This window comes from Elephas maximus, chromosome 1 (assembly GCF_024166365.1).
Source record: "Elephas maximus indicus isolate mEleMax1 chromosome 1, mEleMax1 primary haplotype, whole genome shotgun sequence".
NCBI classification, from domain to species: domain Eukaryota; kingdom Metazoa; phylum Chordata; class Mammalia; order Proboscidea; family Elephantidae; genus Elephas; species Elephas maximus.
In genome coordinates this window covers 176727685-176751858 of record NC_064819.1, presented here as the reverse complement: position 1 = coordinate 176751858, position 24174 = coordinate 176727685, and the positions used below count along the sequence as shown (strand labels likewise).

The 24174-nt window shown below is 35.1% G+C and overlaps 1 protein-coding gene across 8 annotated transcripts in view; it reads left to right on the top strand.

Annotated features, from left to right (window-relative positions):
* Window positions 1–24174, top strand: part of CDK19 (cyclin dependent kinase 19) — a 190539-nt gene that overhangs the window by 10270 nt on the left and 156095 nt on the right. For 6 of the 8 annotated variants that reach the window (XM_049898930.1, XM_049898920.1, XM_049898910.1 and 3 more), the window contains exon 2: window positions 24000–24061. The exons of the other annotated variants lie outside the window; for them this stretch is intronic. The gene's annotated coding sequence lies outside the window, so the exon portion shown is untranslated. The remainder of the gene's footprint in view (window positions 1–23999; window positions 24062–24174) is intronic. 8 annotated transcript variants of the gene reach the window in all.

Sequence of the window (24174 nt, the reverse complement as noted above, 5' to 3'; positions counted from 1 at the left end):
GGAAAGTTCTACTGTCATAGAGGGTTGCTCTGGGCTGGAATCTACTGGGTGGCACATAACAACAACAAAAAAATATATATATATAATTTGATAATTCTCTTGGTGGTAAACTCTTAATAGTACTAGTTAATGTGTTTTCAACTTGTTCATTATATTGTGATGTGACTGTATAATGTTCTTACTGTTTGTGGATTCCAAAATAAAGGGACAAGAAACATTTTTTTTTCAAGAGAGTGTTTTAATGTTTTCAATGGCTAATACGGCTATTCCTTTAAAATAGTATTTTTAGATTTTTAGAACCATAAAGAGGTAAGGGCAAAGCTATTTAAAGATTCTTGTCCATCTATAAATAGCTGATAGCCCAACACTTCCTATAATAGCTGTTTTGAGCATGCATTGTGCAGGATAAAAGAGGGCCTCAAGAGAGATGACAGGATGTAATTCAGGATACACGTGTGCAGCAGTAGTTTCTTATTGAGGATTTGAGTTTTTAGGCAGAAATGAATAATAAGTCAAGGAGAAATAAAAACCCTCAAAGTCCTCAAACAACTGGTTTCCTTATAAAATATCTTTTATTTCTTATATAATTATTAAAGGAAAAAAAAACACATCATGCTTATAGGAGCTTTGAACCTGTTGTGTATGTTCTATTTAAAAAACATGATTTCAGTGAGGCTTTTTGGTTGACGATCTAGTTTCTAAGCTGTATGTGATCAGGGAATGGATTTAATTACCAAGTAGACCAGCTAATTTTATTTTCTTCTGTGACCGTAGACCCAAACTCGGTCATGGTAAACTGTATTGAAGATATTTACATTTGGCCAGAAAGGTAAATCAATTGCTGCTGGGAAAGTAATGTACAACTTTTGTCTTACTGGTTGGTTAGTAGTGCCCTTCTCTAGGAAAGCTATTCAACTCGACGGCACTGGGAGGGTGTTATCATATTTCTTATGGTTGTTAAATAAGCATAAAGGTGCTATCTTAGTTACCTAGGGCTGCTATAACAGAAATATCACAAATGGATGGCTTTAACAAAGACAAGTTTATTTCTTCACAGTAAAGTAGGCTAAAATCCAGATTCAGAGCATCAGCTCCAGGAGAAGCCTTTCTCTCTCTGTTGACCTTCTCATTAATCTTCCCCTGGACTAGGAGCTTCTTTGCTCAGGAACCCCTGGTCCAAAGGACAAGCTCTGCTTCTGACATGGCTTCTTCGGTGGTATGAGGTCCACCCTCTTTGCTCCCTTCTGTCTTTTATATCTCAAAAGAGATTGCCTCAAGACACAATCCAATCTTGTAGACTGAGTCCTGCCTCACTAACACAACTGCAGCCCATCCCCCCTCATTAACATCATAGAGGCAGAATTTACAACATATAGGAAAATCACACAATACCAGGAATCAAGGCCCAGCCAAATTGATAAACACATTTTTAGGGGGACATAATTCAACCCATGACAGGTGCCAAGCAGTTAGAGACCCAAAGTGTGTTGATTTTCACAAAAGTTAGCTTCCTTTTTCCCTTCCCCTGTTTGTAATGTAATCATTATACTGTAATTGCATTTAAAGAGTGACTTAAACACTGATTAAATCCTGCTGGTTTGGATTTAGGTGCAAATATTTAAAATTTGACTTTTTTTTCCTTCTGAAAAGTTTTGTGTTTTGATCTTGTGTAATTTAAAAAACCAGAGTTGTATTAACTTTAATTTCTCAGCAATGTGTTGACCTTTATGGTATATTAGTATCAAAGTAGCAATACTTTTATTTTTTATGCTATTAAAAATTATCAAGTAATAGCTGCACATGATTAAAGAACATCAGCAGTACCAAAGCCCATTGCTGTGGAGTCAATTCCGACTCGTAGTGATCCTATAGGACAGAGTAGTACTGCCCCGTAGGGTTTCCAAGGAGTGGCTTGTAGATTTGAACTGCTGACCTTTAGGTTAAACAGTACAGTTGTACATAAAATGAAAAGTGAAAGCCTTCCTTTTTTCATTTACTGTCCATGCCCGCCTTGTCACTTCTCAGAGGTAACCAGTTGTTACCCATTTCTGTTTTAATTTTTTATAGTGTTTATCATAATAACTTTAAATAAGATATGTATAATTCTGTGTCTTGATTAATTAACTGGCAGTTTCTGTTGACGTCTATCAGAAAAGCTGGGTAGGTTTGGAAATACTACTCCATGTTCCCCTCTACCTTCAAATGTATTACTTTTTTTTTTTTAATTTAAAAATTTTCTGGTAGCTTTTATGACTTTAAATTAGCTTTTTTTCATTTATCAACTTAGATATTATCCCTGGTCTTTGATATGAATGTTAAGGAAAGCAATACTTCTCTTTTACTTTTACCCCATCTCCCGATATTTAAAATATAATTATTATGGCACCCTGGTTTACTGAGTGCTTTTTTTCCATAGATTGATTCTAAAAAGTGAATATCGAAATCCATTAAATTACAGTAATTATGAAAATTTATTTACTGAATGAATTAGTATGTTCAGACCCAAAAAGAAGGAAATGTAATCTTGCATATTGAATACTTGCTGCCTGAAACAGAATGTTCCAGGTACTAAGGCCTAGTGAGTCTTCTTAATTTATTTTGCCCTTTCTTTAAGTCTTTTTGGTCATACTTAACTAACCCAAAAGTTTTTCTTTATATCCCATATGTAGGTTTTCTTGGATTCTTTTTTTATTTAGTGAGGAACTCTTGTTGAATAGCTTTTTCATATAGAATTTGTAGACTTTTCTGATTTCTTATATGTCTGATAATGTATTTTGTTGTCTTGATTGATAGTTTGCCAGAATATAAAATGACGTATTAGAATTTTTTTTTTTTTTTAAGTCCCAGTGCTGTTGCTTCATGTCTTCTAGCATCTCTTTTTGCTCATAGGAAGTTTCTTTTTCTTTACAGCACAAGTTAGTTTTCTATACACAAATTGTTTTGTGACGTTGGTTACAATCCCCTCAATGTGTCAGCACTCTCCTCTTTTCCCTTTCCACCCTGGGCTCTTTCTGTCCATTAATCCAGTTTTCATGTCCCTTCCTGCCTTCTCATCTTTGCTTTTGGGCGGGTGTTGCCTATTTGGTCTCGCATACTTGATTGAACTAAGAAGCGTGTTGTTCATGTGTATTGTTGCTTGTGTTATAGACCTATTTAATTTTTTGCTGAAAGGGAGTGGGAGTGGCTTCAGATCTGAGTTAGCAGGGAGTCTGGGGGCCATAGCCTCGGGGGTTCTTCCAGTCTCTGTCAGATTAGTAGGTCTGGCATTTTTTTTTTTGAGTTTGAATTTTCTGTTTTTTTTCTCCTGCTCATTCCAGGACCTTTGTTATGATCCCTGTCAGAGTGGCTGGTGGTGGTAGTCGTGCACCATCTAGTTCTTCTGGGCTCAGGCAGGTAGAGGCTGTGGTACTTATGGTCCATTAGTCTTTTGGACTAATATTTTCCTTGTGTTTTTGGTTTTCTTCATTCTCCCTTGCTCTGAATGGATTGGGATCAGTAGATGAATCTTTGATGTTTGCTCGTAAGCTTTTAAGACCCTAGACTCGACTCACCAAAGTAGGATGTAGAACATTTTCTTTATGAACTAGTTAAGCCAATTGACCTAGATGTCCTCCAAGACAATGGTCCCCAGGCCCCAGCCCGAGTTATTCCATCCTTCAAAGTGCTTTGACTGTCGTGGCTGTATAGTAGGTTCTGAGATCAGGTAGTGTGCGACCTCCTAGTTTGTTCTTTTTCTTCAGTGATGCTTTGCTTATCCAGAGTTTCTTTCCGTTCCATATAAAGTTGGTGATTAGTTTTCCCATCTTGTTGGTATTTGGACTGCGATTGTATTATATCTGTAGATCACTTTGGGTAGGATTGGCATTCTCACAATGTTGAGTCTTCTTATGCATGATCATGGTTGGTTTTTCCATATATGTAGGTCTCTTTTGGTTTCTTACAATAGTGTTTTGTGGTTTTCTTTGTATAGGTCTTTTATGTCCCTGGTTAGATTTATTCCTAAGTATTTTATCTTTTTAGGAACTATTATAAATGGTATTATTTTCCTGATTTCCTTTTCAAAGTTCTCTTTGTTAGTGTATAGGAATCCAACTGATTTTTGTACATGGACCTTATATCCTGCTCTACTGCTGGATCTCTCTGTTAATTCTAGTAGTTTTCCTGTGGAATCTTTGGGGTTCTCTATGTATATGATCATATTGTCTAGGAATAGGGGTAGTTTTAATGCACTGTATTTCCTTTTATTGCCATGTTGCTCTAGCTAGGACTTGCAGCACAATGTTAAATAGGAGTGATGATAAAGGGCAGGAAGTTTCTTTATTGGAAACATTTTCTTCTTCTTAGGAATCTCTTAGAGTTTTTTATTTTATCCATGCATTCTAAAATTCCACTGAACTTTGGTAGTTTTTTTTTTGTTTGTTTCATCTATCTGTTACAAATTATTGGTTTGTTTGAATGATCTATGCACATAATTCAAACCTGAAGAGGTGGTACAGAGTACCTCGGTAGCTTTAATCTCACTTTTACCTCATTCTCCACCTCTTCACTACCTGTTTTCCACTCCTGTCAGTTCTTTTTGGATCCTTTGGGGGGCTCTTTCTTTTGCCTTTGATTTGGAGCAGTTTTTAATTTCCTGTTATTTAAATGATTATTTCCTTTCCTTTGTCTTTGGCCTCCCTTGTTCTGTCTTTCAGATATGCTTATTAACGAATATTGACATTTTAGGTTCTACTTTCCATGTCTATTAAATTCATTCTCAAATTTTTCTCTCTTTAGTTGTAGGAGATTTCCCTTACTTTAATCTTCTAGGTACCAATTTGGTCTTCAGCTGGGCTGCCATTCTTTTATTCAGCTTGATCTGAATTCAGGGATCTTGACTGCCTGGTTTCAACAGGGGATTGATGTAATAAAATAAATATATTCCCTACTAATATTTAGGTTGTTGCTATGCTAGTGTTTCAAGATTATTTATAAACAATTCTCCCACAGAATTTTTTATATGTACCATGGGCTGTCTTTAGATTTTACTTCTTAATTTTTTTTTTTATAATCAGTGCTAGATCAAGACAATGGAAACATTTTTCTATTTTCACTTATAGTGAAATTATATATGCTTTACTCTTTCAATATGTAGAGAATTATAATTAGTATAATAGCTTATTGAATACTACTTTGTGTCTAGCACTGTGCTAGTTGCAAATTTGAGGCTGTTGTGTTTATAATCTAGTTGAAAGGATTTAAGCAGAATATCTGGTTCACATTTCTCTCAAATAAACTAAAACTGGTGTATTTATATCAAATTATATATATATATATATTTAAAAAATTTTTTTTCTACCCAAACTATTAAGAAGTGGACAACAGAGGCCAGTCATGATAGACAGATGCAATGGTATGAAGGATTGGGGTACAGTAGCAGAAAGGGACAGAAAGGGGCTTAAGTTAGCAAAAGATCATCACTTTAGGTCATATAACAGTTATTTCTCAATAACATCCCACTGCTAACATTTATCAGTCAATCTGGCCATCCATCCGTTTCTGTATCTAAACTTCTATCCATTTACTTCCATTTTTCTAACCATTCGTGTATTTGTTCTTTACCAATTATAATTTGATTCCTTACCATGAACCAAATATTGTGTCATAGTTGATGAGGATACAAGGATAAATGAGATGTGATCTCAGCCCTCAGAAACTTGGATGGGAATTATTCACAACAAATTGCTAATAGTGATTGTTTATAGTAAGGAAATCCGGGTTAAGAGGAAAACTTTTCTTTTTTTTAACAGTATGCCCTTTTATTTTGTTTAAAAAAAGTATATTTATTTTATTGTGTGCATATATTATATTACCTATTTTTAAAAAACAGTAAAACATTTAAAAAATTAAATATAACTATTATTCGAGAAAGGCAAAAATTTTTTTTTAACTAAAACAGTTTTTATTTTCTTATAAAACCAATAAATATTCACTAAAGAAAACTTAGGAATTACAGAAACATAAAGAAGAAAATGTAAATCACTTGTAATAATATCACTCAGTGATAGTCATTGATAATATTTGGCATATTTTCTCCTAGTTTTCTTCAATGGGTTATTGATGCATAATAATATTTTTAAAAATTGAAGTAAAATTGACTTAACATAGGATTCACCATTTTGAAGTGTACAATTCAGTAGGTTTTGGTACATTCATAATGTTGTGCAACCATCACTACTCTTTAGTTCCAGGACTTTTTCATTACCCAAAAAGGAAGCTCTGTGCCCATTAAGCAGCCATTTCTCATTCTCCCTTTCCCTTAGGCCCTGGTAACCACTAGTCTGCTTTCTGTCTCTGCATTTGCCTATTCTGAATATTTTATATAAATGGGATCATACAATATATGGCCTTTTGTGTCTGGCTTCTTTCACTGAGCATAAAGTTTTCAGGATTCATCAATGTTTTGGCACGTATCAGTACTTTGTTATTTTTATGATAGAATAATATTTCATTGTGTGGATATATCACATTTTATTTATCCATTCATCAGCTGATAGATATTTGGATTATTTGCTCATTTTGGCTATTGAGAATAGTGCTACTATAAAATTTCATGTACAAGTTTTTGTAAGGATGTGTGTTTTAATTTATCTTGGCTGTGTACTAAAGACTGGGTATGTACTAAAGAGTGAGATTGCTGGATCATATAGTAATTCTGTGTTAGACTTTTTGTGGAACTGCCAAACTATTCCACAACAGCTGTACCATTTTACATCCTTGACAACACCTGTTGTTTTCCATTTTTTTAAATCATAGTGGATGTGAAATGGCATTTAATTGTGGTTTTGATTTGCATTTCCCTGGTAACTAATGATGCTGAGCATCTTTACATGTGCTTATTGGCCATTTCTATATCTTCTTTGGAGAAATACCTATTCAAGTTCTTCGTACTTTTTTTAATTGGATTGTTTTCTTTTTGTTGTTGAGTTGTAGGAGTTCGTTATATCTGCTGGATGTTAGATCATTATCAGATAAATGGTTTGCAGATATATTTTCCCATTCAGCAGGTTGTCTTTTCACTTTCTTGATAATGTCCCTTTGATGCACAAAGTTTTTTTTATTTTGATGAAGTCCAATTCATCTATTTAGTTGTTCATACTTTTGGTGTTGTATTTAAGAATTCATTGCCAAATATAAGGTCCTGAAGATGTACCCCTACCTGTGTTTTCTTGAAGAAGTTAATGATTTTGCCCTTACATTTGGGTCATTAATCCATCTTGAGTTAATTTTAGGATGTGGTGTGAGGTAGGGGTCCACCTTCAGTCTTTCGCATGTGGAAGTCCAGTTGTTCCAGAACTGTTTGTTGAAGAGAATATTCTTTTCCCATAAATATAAAAGTTTAAAATTTAGATTTATAAAGGTGAGCTTTTAGTAAAGCCATGTGACAGTAAGGGAAAAAAAAATCTTTTTACACAAATGATAGGAAAATACAACAGAGAAATTTGGTACTTAGAGAAGAGAACTTAGTTACATTAAATTTTACGTGTGACCTTTGCTCCAAGCCAACTAACCAAGATTCTTTGTTTAGTTTAGGAGTTTGTAAATTCAGCACTCTTACCACAAAGATATATTCCATATCAGCATTCGAATAAATAAAATACTTTTAGATCCAAATGATTTAATTAAAGCTTTTTCTTTCTTAAATAACTTACATTTTCCCTTCTCAGAGAGTGGCCTTTTATATCTGATTTCCAGTAAGTATTCATACAAATGAAAAGCACATCTATGATGTCAGGAAACCTTGGAATTGGAAACCTTTAATTTCAAATCTGGGCTAATACTCTCTAGCTATGGGATTTTGATAGTCATGTAATCTCAGTGAACCTCAATTTCTTCATCTGTAAAATTAGTATGATGAAAAATTACTATCTTATGTAATTGCTGTGAGGAGTAATTAAATCATATAAAAGTCCTCAGTAAAGTATTAGTATTGTCCAGATTTATACAGTGGTTTTTGTGATAAATTCCCTTGAAGATTAAATTATCAAATAAAAAAGGGTAAGTATTGGGTGAAAATTATAGTCATCTTATTTTGAGAAAGAGGATTGACCTTGTTCAGCAGGAAGATAGAATTTTATACATAGTCTTTTATACATAGAAGCCCTGGTGGTGCAGTGGTTGAGAGCTCGGCTGCTAACCAAAAGGTTGGCAGTTCAAATCTACCAGCTGCTCCTTGGAAACCCTGTGGGGCAGTTCTGCTCTGTCCTATAGGGTTGCTATGAGTTGAAATCGACTTGACAGCAACAGGTTTGGTTTTTTGGTTATTATACGCTGTTAAAAAAATGTTATTAGGAAAGAAAAATGGGTTTCATGAACGCTTATGAAAGAAGAAGAGCTTATTTTTTCTTATACTAAAAATTTTTTTCTAATTACAGAAATAAACTGCGTTTATAGAAAAATCAGAAAATAAAAATAACAAAAAAGAAGTAAAGGTATTTGTAGATAGAACGGCATGGCATGTTTTCGCTACATGTTTTTCTGGGAAAATAAATGCTTTTATTTTCTGAAAAACGTGATCATATTCCATATGCTTTTTGGTAACCCACTCTTTTCACTTAACAATTTTAGATATTTTTCCATTTCCTTAAATGTTACTTTTTAGGAGTGGTTTTATATGTTTTTTAAAAGAAAATCTATATGCCATTCACATGTACAAGCCTTTCATCTGTAATGTCACTAATTCCGTGCAGTTATTCTTGAGGTCGTGTATGTAAAATCTGCTTTCCAATCTTGCTTCTGCAGAGAACCATTGTTCAGTATTTTCAATGACTGTATTCCATTATATAGACATACCATTTTTTGTTTAACTGGTTATCGTCTCTTTTTTAAAACTTTTTATTTATTTAGTTGTTATTGTTGAGAACATACACAGCAAAACATACACCAATTCAACAGTTTCTACTTGTACCTTTTAGTGACATTGATTACATACATTCTTTGAGTTGTACAACCATTTTCACCCTCCTTTTCTGAGTTGCTCCTCCTCCATTAACATAAATTTACTGCCCCCCTAAGGTTCCTGTCTAATCTTTCAAGTTGCTGTTGTCAATTGAATCCCGTATAAATAGTTCTTAAAAGAACTTAATGCTCAAGGCAGACATTTTTTACTAGTTAAGCTAAACTATTGTTTGGTTTTAAAAAGACTTCAGGGAATATTTTGGTTTAAGGTTTAAAGATTATCTCAGGGCAGTAGTTTCAGGGGTTCATCCAACTCTCATGGCTCCAGGAAATCTGGAGTTATGAGATTTTGAAATTCTGTTCTGCGTTTTCCGCTTTTTGATCAGGATTCTTCCAGTTGTTCTCTTGATTTATGTTTAGTTTGTAATTTTTTATTATTATAAACAGCAGTATGATCAACAGATGATTTGTCATTCCATTATTTTTTGGACAGAGGGAACTTTCTAAGGTGAAAATATATACAGAATGATAGGAAATAGTACATTAGTCAAGATCTAGTTTCTTAACAGTGTTTTACTCTAAAGTGGAGGTGATGATTAGGAAAGTTTAAAGTGAATCAGTGGACCAGTATTTCATATTATTCCTATACTGATCTGTATAAAGTAGAAGTCTTAGTTTTCTAGTGCTGCTATAACAGAAATACCACAAGTGGATGGCTTTAACAAAAAGAAGTTTATTCTGTCACAGTCCAGGAGGGTAGAAGTCCAAATTCAGTGCACCAGCTCTTGGGGAAGGCTTTCTGTCTCTGTCGGCTCTGGGGGAAAGAAAGGTCATTGTCATCAGTCTTCCCTGGTCAAGGAGCTTCTCAGAGAAGGGACCCCGGGTCCAAAGGACGAGCTATTCTCCTGACTCTTGCTTCTTGGTCATATAAGGTCCCCGTGACTCTCTGCTCACTTCTGTCTTTTATCTCTCAAAAGAGATTGACTTAAGACACAACTCAATCTTGTAGATTGAATCCTGCCTCATTAACATAACTACTTCTACTCCTCACTCATTAACATCATAGAGGTAGGATTTACAACACAGGAAAATCACATCAGATGACAAAGTGGTAGACAATCACACAATACTGGGAATCATGGACTAGCCAAGTTGACACATTTTTGGGGGACACAATTCATGACATTAGGGGTTTTAAGGAGCTATATAATTTTTTTTTTTTTTAATTAAAAACTTAAAAATCTCTTCTTGGATATACTTACAGGTAGTGATAAAAATACAACATAAGCGTTTAGAGCTGCATGGAATCTTCGTGATTCAAATCGATTGCTTTAAAAGATGAGGACAGTGAAGTTCAGAGATATTAAATGCTTTCTTTAAGATCACATAATGTGTTTCAGTGCCTAATATATTGGTGTTGAGTCCATTAATAATTAAACATAAGTTTTTCTATCTTCTACCCCAACACTCTTCTCTGTAACAAGATGTCTGATATAAAAATGAGAACTGCTTGTCTATGGAGCATCCATGATGATCTTTAATTAAGAGAGACCAATGGAAGCAGATTAATTATCATCAAATGTCAGATACCTTTTTCTGTAAACTTTCTAGGATAAAAAAAAAAAAAAAGAATTGCTGCATTGTCCATCAGTCATATATTTATTTAGGTCTGTTTTGGCAGAGGCTTTAATTAAAAAAAATAAATTTTATTGATTTTTTGCTTAGTCATAGATATGTGTAACTATCAACACTATATAATTTTAGAACATTTTCATCACCCTAAAAAGAAACTCTACCCATTAGCAGTCATTCCCCATTCCACCCTTCCCTTAGCCCCTGGAAACGGCTTATCTACTTTTTCTCTCTTTTAATTTGCCTATATGGGACGTTTCATATAAATGGAATCATATAATATGTGGCCTTTTGTGTCTCACTTCTTTCACTTAGTAAAATGTTTTCAGGGTTAATCCATGCTGTAGCATGTATCAATACTTCATTCCTCTTTAAAGTAGAATAATATTCCATTTTATGGGCGTATCACATTTTGTTTATCCATTCATCAGTTGATGGAATTTTGTTTGTTTCTGCCTTTTGGTTATTGTGAATAATGCTGCTGTGAGCATTTGTGTACAAGTTTTTGTGTGGACATACGTTTTCAGTTCTTTTTGGTATATATCTAGGAGTAGCATTGCAGGGTCATATGATAACTCTACATTTAGCATTTTGAGGAACTGCCAGACTTTTCCAAATTGTCTGTACTATTTTACATTCCCGCCTGCAGTGTGTAAGGGTTCAAATCTCTCCACATCCTCACCAACATTTATTATTATTTGTATTTTTTATTTTTACCATCCTAGCGGTTTTAAAGTGGTATCTCATTGTGGTTTTGATTTGCCTTTTTCTAACGGTCAGTGATGTTGAACATCTTTTTTATGTCCCTATTGGCCATTTGTATACCCTCTTTGGAGAAATGTCTATTAAAATCCTTTGACCATTTTTTAAATAATGTTTTAGGTGAAGGTTTACACAGCATATTAGGTTCCCATTTAACAATTTTTATACAGATTGTTCTATGACATTGGTTACATTTTTCACAACATGTTAGCATCCTCATTTCCATTCTGTTTGTTCTCTTTCCATTAATCTAGCTTCCCTGCCCCTTTTTACCTTCTCATCTTTGCTTTAGGGTAAATGTTGACTGTGTGGTCTCATATAGTTGATTATTTAAGGAACACATGGATAATATTGTTTATTTTATAAGCCAGTCTATTATTTGGATGAAATATATCCTCTAGAAGTGGCTTCAGTTCCAAGTTCAAAGGGTATCTCAAAGGTGATAGTCTTATCTCTATTAGTCCAGTAAGTTTGGTTTTTTGTAGGAATTTGAGTTTTGTTTCCTTTGACCGTGTTTAAATTGAGTTGCCTTTTTATTGTTGAGTTGTAAAAGTTGTGTATGTGTTCTTGATACTAGTCCCTTATCTGATCTATGATTTGCAAGTATTTTTTCCCATTCTGTGGGTTGTCTTTCTTCACTTTCTTGACGGTGTCCTTAGAAGTACAAAAGTTTAAAAATTTGAGTAAGTCCAATTTAACTATTTTTTCATTTGTCTCTTGTGCTAAGAAACCAAGGTTAAAAAGATTTATTTCTTTGTTTTCTTCTAAGAGTTTTGTAGTTTTTTAGCTCCTACGTTCACGTTTGGCAAGTGATGTTTTTAAAGTGAAGGGGTGTTATGGATTGAATTATATCCCCCCAAAATATGTGTTATAAATCCCAAACTATGTTTGTGGTTATATTCCCATTTGGGAATTGGTTGTCTATGTTATGTTAATAAGGCAGGATTATAGTAGGGTGTATTTTGAGTTAATCTCTTTTGAGATATAAAAGAGATTAAACAAGGGAGCAGAGTAGACATGGGAGAAGATAGATGCCAAGACACATGGAGATCTCCAAGGAACCAGGAAGCAGAAGCTGAAGAGACAAGGACCTTCCTCCAGAGCCAACAGAGAGAGAAAGCCCTTTCCTAGAGCCAGCAGTCTGAATTCTGACTTCTAGCCTCCTAAACTGTGAAAAAATGATTTTCTGTTTGTTAAAGCCATTCACTTGTGATATTTCTGTTATAACAGCAATAGATAACTAAGACAAGGGGCATGCAACATACTTTTAAGACATACCTTTAAAGTGTATCTGGCCAAATTGAATGTATACAGTGAAAAGATAACTAGCAATATCATTCACTCATTTATTCAAAACTTTTTTTAAAATAATATTTTATTGTTATTCAACGCTTCTTGAATAACCCTATGTAGGAACAAGGAATGTAGGGATAAAAGGCTTAATTCCTTTCCTTAAATTCTAGAGGGTGAGAGAATCAAATAGATTACAATAAAAAACCCGGTTGCCATCAAGTTGACTCTGACTCAAGATGACCCCATGTGTGTCAGACTAGAACTGTGCTCCATAGGGTTTTCAATGGCAGAATTTTTCAGAAGTAGATTGCCAGACCTTTCTTTTGAAGTGCCTCTGGGTGTACTCAAACATCTAACCTTTAGGTTAGCAGCTGAGCACTTTAACCATTTGCACCACCCAGGAACTCTTAGACTGCAATACAGGGTTATAAATGCTGTGATGCAGGTATGTACAGAATACTGTGGGGGTAACTATGAGGGGAACAGAACTGACCCAAGAATGTAGGGATGGTTTGGAAAGCTTCCAAGAGGAGAGGAGGCCTTTGAGAGCTGAGTTTTGAAGACCGAAGAGTGAGCCAGACAGAGAAGTGGTTAATACATAGTGCAGAGAAGAAAGAAATAATTAACTCAGAGGTCTGGAAGAGATTTCACTTCTTGTTTGGACCAGATAAATTCTACGTGTCTTTAAATTTTTCTCCTACCTTGGCAGAAACTGGACAGATTGTAGAATTTAGGGACTGAACATAGAAATCTGTAAAATGGGAGCGATGTCATTTCCTTAAGAGTTGAGAGAAACAAAAGAGATGGTGTTTTTATACACAAGCCAATATATAAATGTTAATGCTATTACTATTAACAGGATTTTGACATGAAATTTTGATGTTTATTGACTTTTCTAATAATTTGCTTTATTTTTGCTGTTGTTGAGAATATATACAGCAGAACATACACCAATTCAACAATTTCTACATGTATAATTCAGTGACATTGATCACATTCTTCAAGGTGTGCAACCATTCTTTCTTTCCTTTTCTGGGTCGCTCCTCCCTCATTAACATAAACTCACTTCCCTGAGTTTCCTATCTAATCGTTCGAGTTGCTGTTATCAACTTGATCCCATATACCACATTTTTATGTAAATAACACATGCCTTCTGCATGCCTTCACCTATGAGGTACCCTCACAGGTGCTGACATGCCAATCCTCTTCCACATGTTGCTGTAAAAATAACTGGCAAAGCATGCTTATGAAAATGCCTTGCAGGGGAGGGCACTGCCTGCAAGCAAATGCAGAAGGAGTGTTATTTGTGTAAAAATATAGTAGATAGATCTTAAAAAAGCAAAATGGTCAAGGCAAATATTCTTTGCTATTGTAGTTAGCTGCCATTGAGTGGGTTCTGATTTATAGTCACCCGACATAAAACAGAATGAAACACTGCTCTGTCCTGTGCCATCCGCACAATTGTTATTACGTTCAAACCGATTGTTGCAGCCATTGTGTCAATCCATCTCACTGAGAGTCTTCCTCTTTTGCACTGACCCATTGCTTTACCAAGTGTGATGTCTTTCTTCAGGGACTGGTCCCAAGTATGTGAGATGAAGTCTTGTCATCCTTACTTCTAAGGAGCATTCTGGCTGTACTTCCAAGACAGATTTGTTTGTTCTTCTGACAGTCCATAGTATAGTCAATATTCTTTGTTAACACCATAGTTCAAAGGCATCAATTCTTCCTTGGTCGTCTTTATTCATTGCCCAGTTTTTGCATGCATGTGAGGCAATTGAAAACACCGTGGGTCAGGTGCACATTAGTTCTTAAAGTGACATCTTTGCTGCTTAACACTTTAAAGAGGTCTTTTGCAGCAGGTTTGCCCCGTGCAATATGCCATTTGATTTCTTGAGTGCTACTTCCATGGGTGTTGATATTGGATCCAAGTAAAATGAAATCCTTGACAACTTCAGCCTTTTCTCCATTTATCATGATGGTGCTTATTGGTCCAGTTGTGAGGATTTTTGTTTTCTTTATATTAAGGCGTAATCCGTACTGAAGGCTGTAGTCTTTGATCTTCATCAGTAAGTACTTCAAGTCCTCTACGCTTCAGCAAACCAGGTTGTGTCATCTGCATATCTCAGGTTGTTAATGAGTCTTCCTCCAGTCCCGAGGCCTTGTTCTTCTTCATATAGTCCAGCTTCTTGGATTATTTGTTCAGCATACAGATTGAATAGGTATGGTAAAAGGATACAACCCTGATGCACGCCTTTCTGACTTTAATCCACACAGTATCCCCTTGCTCTGTTCGAACAACTACCTCTTGATCTGTGTACAGGTTTCATGTGACCACGATTAACAATTCCTGTTCTTATACAATGTTATCCGTAATTTGTTATGATCCACATGGTTGAATGCCTTTGTATAGTCAGGTGAACACAGGTAAACATCTTTCTGGTATTCTCTACTTTCAACCAAGATCCATCTGATATCAGCCTACTTTAAATTTAGGAACATATTATCACACTCTTTTTTCTAAAAAGTTTGAGGAAATTTAAACTTCCACCAAAAAGTCATGGTGCTGCCCCATTCTCCTCACCCTTGCCGACACTGGCTTACGTCTGTTTTTCTAAACTCTTAGGCAGACAATATTTCACCTTATTTTTTTTTATTACCAGGAAGGTTAAATGTCTTCATTTGTATATTGGCTGTTTGTATTTCATGAATAGAAATAATTACTTGAAATAGAGATAATTCCTCAATGTTTTGATGCATTTCTTTCCTGGCATCTTTTCATCCATTTGTGCCGTACACACAAACACATACATACACTTTTAAAAAATTACAAAAATAGGATTATATTATAAAAGGTAAATTTTCTGTTTATTTTCTTCACCCCTTTTTCAACGGGCATTGCTATAGGACAGTTAAGATGGGCTTTGAGGTTGTACTGTCTGGATTCATAATCCTAGGGGTGTGACTTGGTCAAATTAAGTCCCTGTCTTAGTGTCTTCTTCTGTAAAATGGGAATAGTAGTAGTACCTTCCTCATAGCGTTGCTGTGAGGATGACAGGCGAAATTCTTAAAATAGCATCTGACAGATAATAAGGACTATAGGGTCACTATGAGTCCAAATCATCTCAATGGCAATGGGTTTAGTATTAGTCTTTTCTCACTTGTGTGCTTTGTAGTATAAATTCCTGTAAGGGTATGAATCTTTAAAAATAAAACAAACAAACAAAAAACCCAAACCCATTGTCATCAAGTTGATTCTGACACACTTTCTTAAAAAGTTGTAACAATTTCCTTTTGCACTAAAAACTGTTTAGTGTCAGGTTAGTATTACGATTGTGTCCAAGCTTTTTCTTTCAATCATCTGTTTATGTATTTATCTGTATTCTTGAGAAATCAAAAAATTCATGAGTAAAATTATATATCTTTTCCAACTTTTGAATATAAAAATTTTCAAGCATTCAGAAAAGTTTAAAGATTTAGTCTTAAGATCACCTGCATATCTACCGTCTAGATCAGGGGTTAGCAGTTTTTTCTTTAAGAGGCCAGATAGTAAATATTTCAGACTTTGGGTGCCACCTGGTCTCAGTCAACTCTGCAGTTGTAGTGAGAAAGCAGCCATAGGCAGCAGGTAAATGAATGGGTTGGCAGTCTTCCAGTAAAACTTTATTTATAAAAACTGGCAGCAACTGCATTTGGCCTGGACTATAGTTTGCTATCCCTTGATCCAGATTAAAGAGTTATTAACATTTTGCTATATTTGCTTTCTCTGTAAATGTGTTTGTACATACGTATATATTTTTCAGAACCATTTGAAAGTAACTTATAATCATTATGAAAACCCAGAACCAAACCCGTTGCCGTCGAGTTGATTCTAACTCATAGCAACCCTAGGCCTTTAATGTTTCAGCATGCAGCTCCTAAAAATTTTCCTGCAAAATCATAATATCATTATTATATCTAAGTAAATTATAATTTTATATATTTTTTGCACTTTTTATTGTGGTAATATGTAGTACTTTGGCATTTTAACCATTTTTAAGTATACTTCAGTGGCATTAATTATATATACAACGTTGTGCAACTGTGATCACTGTGTTCAAAACTTTCTCATCACCCCAAACAGGACTGTACCCGTTAAGCATGAACTCCCATCTCCTCTGCCCCTAGCCCATGGTAACCACTAATCTACTTTCTGTCACTGTGTCCTAGTCTAGGTATTTCATATAAGTGGTATCATACAAAATTTGTCCTTTTGTGCCTGGCTTATTTTACTTAGCATGATGTTTTCAAGGTTCATCCATATTGTAGCATGTAATAGAATATAATTTTTTACTTATTAATAGAACCAAGATTATATCATACGGTACAAAAGTATAAAAATCCTTCTATTTGCTCCTCAGCTATTATTAACTAATTCTCTTTATCCTAATCCCTCTTTCCCTGTCATGCTTTTCTTTAGGTAGAAATCTGTATTGGGTAAATCTGTTTGCTGATTTCATTTGATCCACTTATACAGTCAAGTGAAAAGAATGCTTTATTTATTTTTATGCTTTCGGTTTGTATTTAAAAAAAATTTTTTTTTCTGTATCTTACATGATTTGAAATAGAACATATGTACAATTTACAGTCAAAAGAAAAGTTCTCATTAAGTTATGTATTAAAAAGAGAGAAGAAAAACCAAAACTGTTGCCGTGGAGTGGATTCCTACTCATAGTGACCCTATATAGGACAGAGTAGAATTGCCCCATAGTGTCCAAGGAATTGCTGGTGGATTTAAAACTGCCAGCCTTTTGATTAGCAGCTGAGCTCTTAACTGCTGTGCCACCAGGGCTCCAAGTTACATATAAAACAACCAAACCAAACCCATTGCTGTTGAGTTGATTCCGACTCACAGGGACAAAGTTATGTAATTTCTGTTTGGTTGGTTGTACTTGATACATAGAAGAAATTGAAGTAACCTGAAGCCAATTATGTGCTTTTAAAAAGTGACCAACTATTTTTTTTTATTGTCTAAAGGGTGCTGAGTGTCTGTTACAGGTATGAAAATATTTGGAAACATGGTGCTGATGGCTGCACAACATAGTCAACATAATTAGTGCCGCTGAATTGTACACATAAAATAATTGAAATGTTTTGTTAAATTTATTCTACCACAATAAAAAAATGTGCCCAAGTTTTGATTTTCCATAGTAAAGAAGGGCAGAAAGTAATATAGATATTCCTAATATTTTCAAATTTAACTTTGGATTGTGCTTTTACTTGCTGTGAAAATTTATAACACTTATAAAGCCGTTCCACTGTGTAAAATTGTGCTGCAGATCTAACTAGGGTCTCTGCCGTATTCTCTAGTCTTTCTGCCCCTGCCCAAATTTAGCACTCTACATTGTGCCTCCTCCTACCGGGTCATCTCTTAGGTGATACATGATAAATCATCCTGTTTTATCCTTTTAAAAAAGAAGGAGATAATTTAGTGTATTGGTGTAACTGTGGAACTGTAGGTCATAGGAATACTGTGCTGTAGGAGGAGACAGATTTATTATTCTTAAACCCACCCAGTGCTTTCGAGTTGATTCCAACTCATAGCAACACTATAGGACAGAGTAGAACTGTCCCATAGAGTTTGAAAGGAGCGCCTGGCAGATTCAAACTGGCGACCCTTTGGTTAATAGCCGTAGCACTTAGCCACTACACCACCAGGGTTTCCAGAGCTACCACCCAAAAAACCCAGTGCCATCGAGTCGATTCCGACTCGTAGCAACCCCTACCACGTGACCCAGCAATTCCCCTTATAGTTATATACCCAGTAGAGTTGAAAACATGTGTCCACACAAAAACTTGTACACTAATGTCCATAACAGCATTATCCATAATATCCACAAGTGGAAGCATCCCAAATGTATATCAACTGATGAATTGATAAATAAAATGTGATATATCCGTACAATTAAATATTATTAAGTCATAAGAATGAATGAAGTATGGTTACATGCTAGAACATGAGTGAACCTTGAGAACATTATGCACTGAAGAACAAACATTATATGATTTCATATATGAAATAGCTATACTAGAGTTGAGAGTAGGTCCCTTTTTCCATTTTACCTCCTGCGTTTCCAGGCTTATTTAGAAGGGAAGGGTAAAAGTAGTAGTAATTTGTGTGCATCTTTTAAAAATTTTGTTGATTTTGTTGTTGAGAATATACATAACAGAACATACACCAATTCAACAGTTTCTACATGTACAATTAAGTGACATTGATTATATATTCTTCGAGTTATGCATTCTCACCCTCCTTTTTTGAGTTGTTCCTTGTCCATTAACATAATCTCACTACCCCCTAAATTTCCTGTCTCATCTTTTGAGTCGTCGTTGTCAGTTCAATTCCATATAGATAGAATGATCAAGGCATTCTTTACAGGTTAAGCTAAACTCTTATGTGGTTTTAAGAAGACTTCAGTTGATATTTTTAGTTTAAGGTTTAAAGATTATCTCAGGATGATAGTTTTGGGGGTTCATCTAGCCTCCATGGCTCCAGAAGGTCTAGAGTCCATGAAAATTTTAAATTTTGTTCTGCATTTCCCCCCCTTTGATTAGGATTATTCTGTAGAATCTTTGATCAAAATGTTCAGTAATAGTTGTAGGGCACCAAAGGAGGCAGTTGTTCATGGAGGCAGTTAGCCGTACATTCCATTTCCTCTTCCTATTCTTGCCTCTCCTTCATCTGTTGCTCCAGGCAGATAAGAGTAAATTGTGTTTTGACACATAAAAGTTCTTATAGCATGGCCTCTTTATTAGTTTCTCCCTGAATTAGTTAAGGGTAACAGGTTCCTTTGAGAATTCGCTTCTGTTTTTGTGTGTAGTCATAGCATTAGCGTACTTTACAGTGTTCATGTTGAAATTAAATTTTTTTTATTCTAAGGAATCAGGGTAAGGGCTGGGATGGGGAGCCACTTGGGCATTTTAATGACAGTAGTTCTTTGACTCTGAATTAAGGGTTGCCTGAATCTCTGAGTAGGATCTTGGCATTTCCTGGGTTTTGCTGTTTTTCACTGTTGGAAACAGGGTTATAGAAATCACATTGTAAAACTTCTGCTGTCTGTTATCTTCACAATGATGCAATCTTGGCATATATTCTGAGTTCTGGGACACAATGAAGAATCCTCAGTAGGCAAGTAACTTAAAAATGATTGCCTGTTGTCTTAGTTATCTAGTGCTGCTATAACAGAAATACCATAAGTGGTTGGCTTTAATAAACAAATTTGTTTCTCACAGTTTAGGAGGCTAGAAGTCCAAATTAAGGACACTGGCTCTAGGGGAAGGTTTTCTCTCTGTTGGTTCTGGGGGAAGGTCCTTGCCTCTTTTCAGCATCTCTTCCTCAGTTCCTTAGTGATCCTCATGTTGTGTGATATCTGTCTTCCCCATCTCTGCTTGCTTCTCTGTGCCTGTCTGCTGGTTTTATATCTCAAAGGTGATTGGTTTAAGACATACGGAACACTAATATGTATCATTAACATAACAAGAAATCCCTATTCCCAAATGGGATTAGAACCACAAGTATATGGATTAGGATTTACAACTCATATTTTCTGGGAACATAATTCCATCCATAAACCAAACCAAGTCAAACCAAACAAAAAACCCAAACCCACTGCTATTGAGTCGATTCTGACTTAAAATGACCCTATAGGACAAGCAGAACTCTGGTGGTGTAGTGGGTAAGAGCTATGGCTGCTAACCAAAAGGTCCACAGTTCAAATCCACCAGGTGCTCCTTGGAAACTCTATGGGGGAGTTCTACTTTGCTCTGTAGGGTTGCTATGAGTTGAAATCGACAGCAGTGGGTTTGGTTTTTATAGGACAGAGTAGAACTGCCCCATAGGGTTTCCAAGGCTGTAAATCTTTACGGAAGCAGACTGCCACATCTTTCTCCTACTGGTAGGTTCAAACCACTGACCCTTTGGTTAGCAGGTGAGCGCTTTAGCCATTACACCACCAGGGCTCCCTATTCAATCCATAACAGTTGGCTAATGGCTGGAGGGTTATACGACTAAGGCATTCATTGCTGGGTGAGAAAGATTTAGGTCAATAATACCAATCCCCTTGCTTTCACATAGGATTAAACGTTAATTTCCCATAAATTGGAATTAATTTGATGACAACTGGCTTGGTTTTTTTGTTTTCCCTATAGAAAAAATTTCCAATTTTTAAATATTCCCATGGAAGGAAATTTTATACTCTTCTTTGGTAGCTCATGTTTTCATTGAATGATCCTCCCAGTTGGGACATTTAAAAAATTCTAACACGTTATGCCACCATTTTAGAGCATTTCTTGTTTAGTTTTGTGTTATATGCTTCACGGACCTCTTTTAAAGAATTGCCTGAATATACATGTGCTGTCACAGTAATACATTTCATTTGAGGTTTGAGAAGACCTGGGTAAGGACTATTAAAACACAAGAGTCATGGAATTAAATTAAAATTTTCCTCCTAGAGCTACTTTTCTGTTTAGGCCCTTCATTTTATAATTATTAATTTTGCTGTTATTTTGATACCATAACTGTTGTAAGTTTTTGGAGCAAAAATCATGTTTTAATTATTTTAACCTTTGAGTTTTTTTAAGTCATAAAGTGTTTAAGAGTGAGTTATATAATCACATGGCAGCAAATTAAAAAAAATGGAAACAAAATCATTCAATCTGGTTACTCTAACACAAACATTGAGTATTATTTGGACATGTTCTTTAGTCTCTTTTAGTACCTTTTTTGTGCTAAAATTCTTCTGTTTCTTCTTTTAATTTTATATCATAGTCATTTCCCATTTCGTTACATATTCTTGCATACCTATCATTTTAATTTCAATTTTCAAAGAAAACATTGCAAATGCTGAAGAATATATAGCATGATTGAGTACTTAAGAACATTTATAATTGTTTGGCTTTTTATATAGAGGTGGGTGCTTGGTTGGTGTGATTTTAGTTCTGTAGACTGGCAAATTTCTCAGGTTCCCTGTCTCAGTTTCCTCATCTGTAAAGTGGGGATAATAGTAGTACTTACCTCTGAATTGTTGTGAAGATCAAATGAGTTAATGCCTGTAGAGCTCTTAGAACTATGCCTGGCACATCATATATCCTACATAAACCTTTGCTGCTGTCATTGTTTTATTGGGTGGGATTTTATCTGATTTTTACAAATATATGAAATATGCAAGTAATTACTGTGCTTCAAAATAGCTTAGAATGTCACAAGGACTACCTTAGGCGAGGGTGCAGCCTAGAAGATTGTTTTGGGAATTAAGAGATGAAGATAGAGCTAAGGCAGGTAGTGCTGGGCAAATTGCTAGATTATTAACATGTTACAACCATCGGTTGGGGACTGTGCTCTTCTGGCTGTCAATTAGCTCTCACATTAGTCCTTGCTCTTTTCTAGGCTCCTTTGGGCAGCTCAGCCTTTTTGCTTTGCTTCTTTGGACTTCTCCACACATCTCCCAGAATTCCTTGGCTATGCACTTCATATTCTGTTCTGGTTCTTAATTAGCAGCTTAATTAAAAAAAAGAAAAAAAGCATTGACTTAAATTTTTGTATAATATAGCATTTTTTTGATTTATAGCATTTTTAATACCTTGCTTCATTTGATATTCAGTATAAATCTTAGCGATAGATTGTGAAGGAGTTATATACCTCATTGAACTACTTTGGTTGTCACGGAGAGATTAAGTGACCTGCCTGGTATCACAAGGCATTTAAGTGGTCTAGCTGGAACTTGAACTCAAGCCACTTGACTCCAGGGCCATTGTTTTATAATATTTTGTAATACTGAATTTCCCCCTTGCCAAAGCATCATATTTAAGACAATGCTTTGTATAGTTCCTTCTTTCCTACTTATTTGATGGTACTTTTAAGAATTAAAACAAAAAAAATTATTTTGTTGTTGTTGAGAATATACACAGCAGAACATACACCAATTTAATAGTTTCCACATGTATAATTCAGGGACATTGATGAACCCTTTGATCAAGATGTGCAGTAATGGTAGCCAGGAACCACCCTGTTCTTCTGGTCTCATGGCAAAGGAGACAGTTGTTCATGGAGACAATTAGCTACACATTCAGTTTCCTCTTCCTATTCCTGACTCTTCCTCTTCCCCTGTTGCTCCAGGGAAATAGAGACCAATTGTTGTGGCTTGGATTGCCGCCTGCAAGCTTTTAAAGACCCCAGGCACTACACAATGAACTAAGAGATAGAACAGAAGCACTAAACACATTAGGCCGATTAACTGGAATGTCCCAAGAAACCATGACCCTAAACCTCCAAACCAAGGAGCTGGATCCCCTGAAGTATTTAGTTGTACGTAGCAGCCTCAGCAGCTACTCTTTTTTTATTTGTCTTTGTTGTAAATGTTTATGACACAACTTCTGCCAGTTCAACTTTTTACAGGTATACAACGTATGGACAACACTTAAAATAATCGGCTGTGCAACCCTACCCTTAAGCAATGTGATTTTGCTTTTAAGGATTTCTAAACATTGCACAAAGATAACATGTTGCTCTTTTAAATTTAATAAAAAATTTTTTTTTAATAGCTAATAAAATTTAACTGATTCCTTTTCTCATAACCAGCTACATTTTGCAGTCTTTTATCCCTATCACCAGAAAAGAATGAAATAAAATCTGAGAGCTAAATATTTGATTTTTTACATGAATGTTTTCTGAAAAACTTTCATGTTTCATGCTGATTTTTATTGTATAAATTTAGAATTAGGTAGATTTCTCCCAAAAACCCTAGCATATGTAGTACCTTGCTTAATTCAATATTATTGTCAGAATTAAATTAAATTTTGCCTTTGGAATATCTTTGCTGTTCTACTTTCTCCTTCACTTTTGTCATCTTCTAGTCCTGTTTTTAGTTTAAGTGTTTTTTCTCCTATATTCCCAACGATTTCTGGTGCTAAGAAGAGGTTGTACCATGAGCTGTAGGCCCAGTGTACTCCGTTTTGTGTGGTCTATTTTTCTATGTGATTCATATTTCTTGCATATGTATTGGCTTTCTCACATAATTAAAAAAATAGTTACTTTCAGGATATATGAATTCATACCTATAGCTCTTTTAGTTTTTCCAGTAGCATAATCACTTCTGTTGAGTGAGAATATAAATTAGTTAGGTTTGATTTTAGATCTTTTCATATAATTAGCTGCATAATATGTAATGACCTCTGAATGTTATCAATATATTGTTGATTTTCTCATTGTCAAATCTAAAATCTGATTTCCTTGGCAGATATGTAGACTTGTGATAGGCATTTGGCATTTTATGTGTTGGGCAGTGTAACTTTTAAATCTACATAAACTTCTCTGCCTTTTGCCTCTGCTATGTTCATAGATTCCAGGAGGGCTTCGTGTATGGACTTCAAGCGTTGGAGGTAGCAGACTTTTCAGCAGAAGGTAAAGCAGAATGTTGCCTTCTGGTGTCATTGTGTGTGTGTGCTGGGGTGGGTATGTGACAGGTGAGCGGTTTTCAAGAATGTCATCACAAAACAGTTTATAATGATACATAA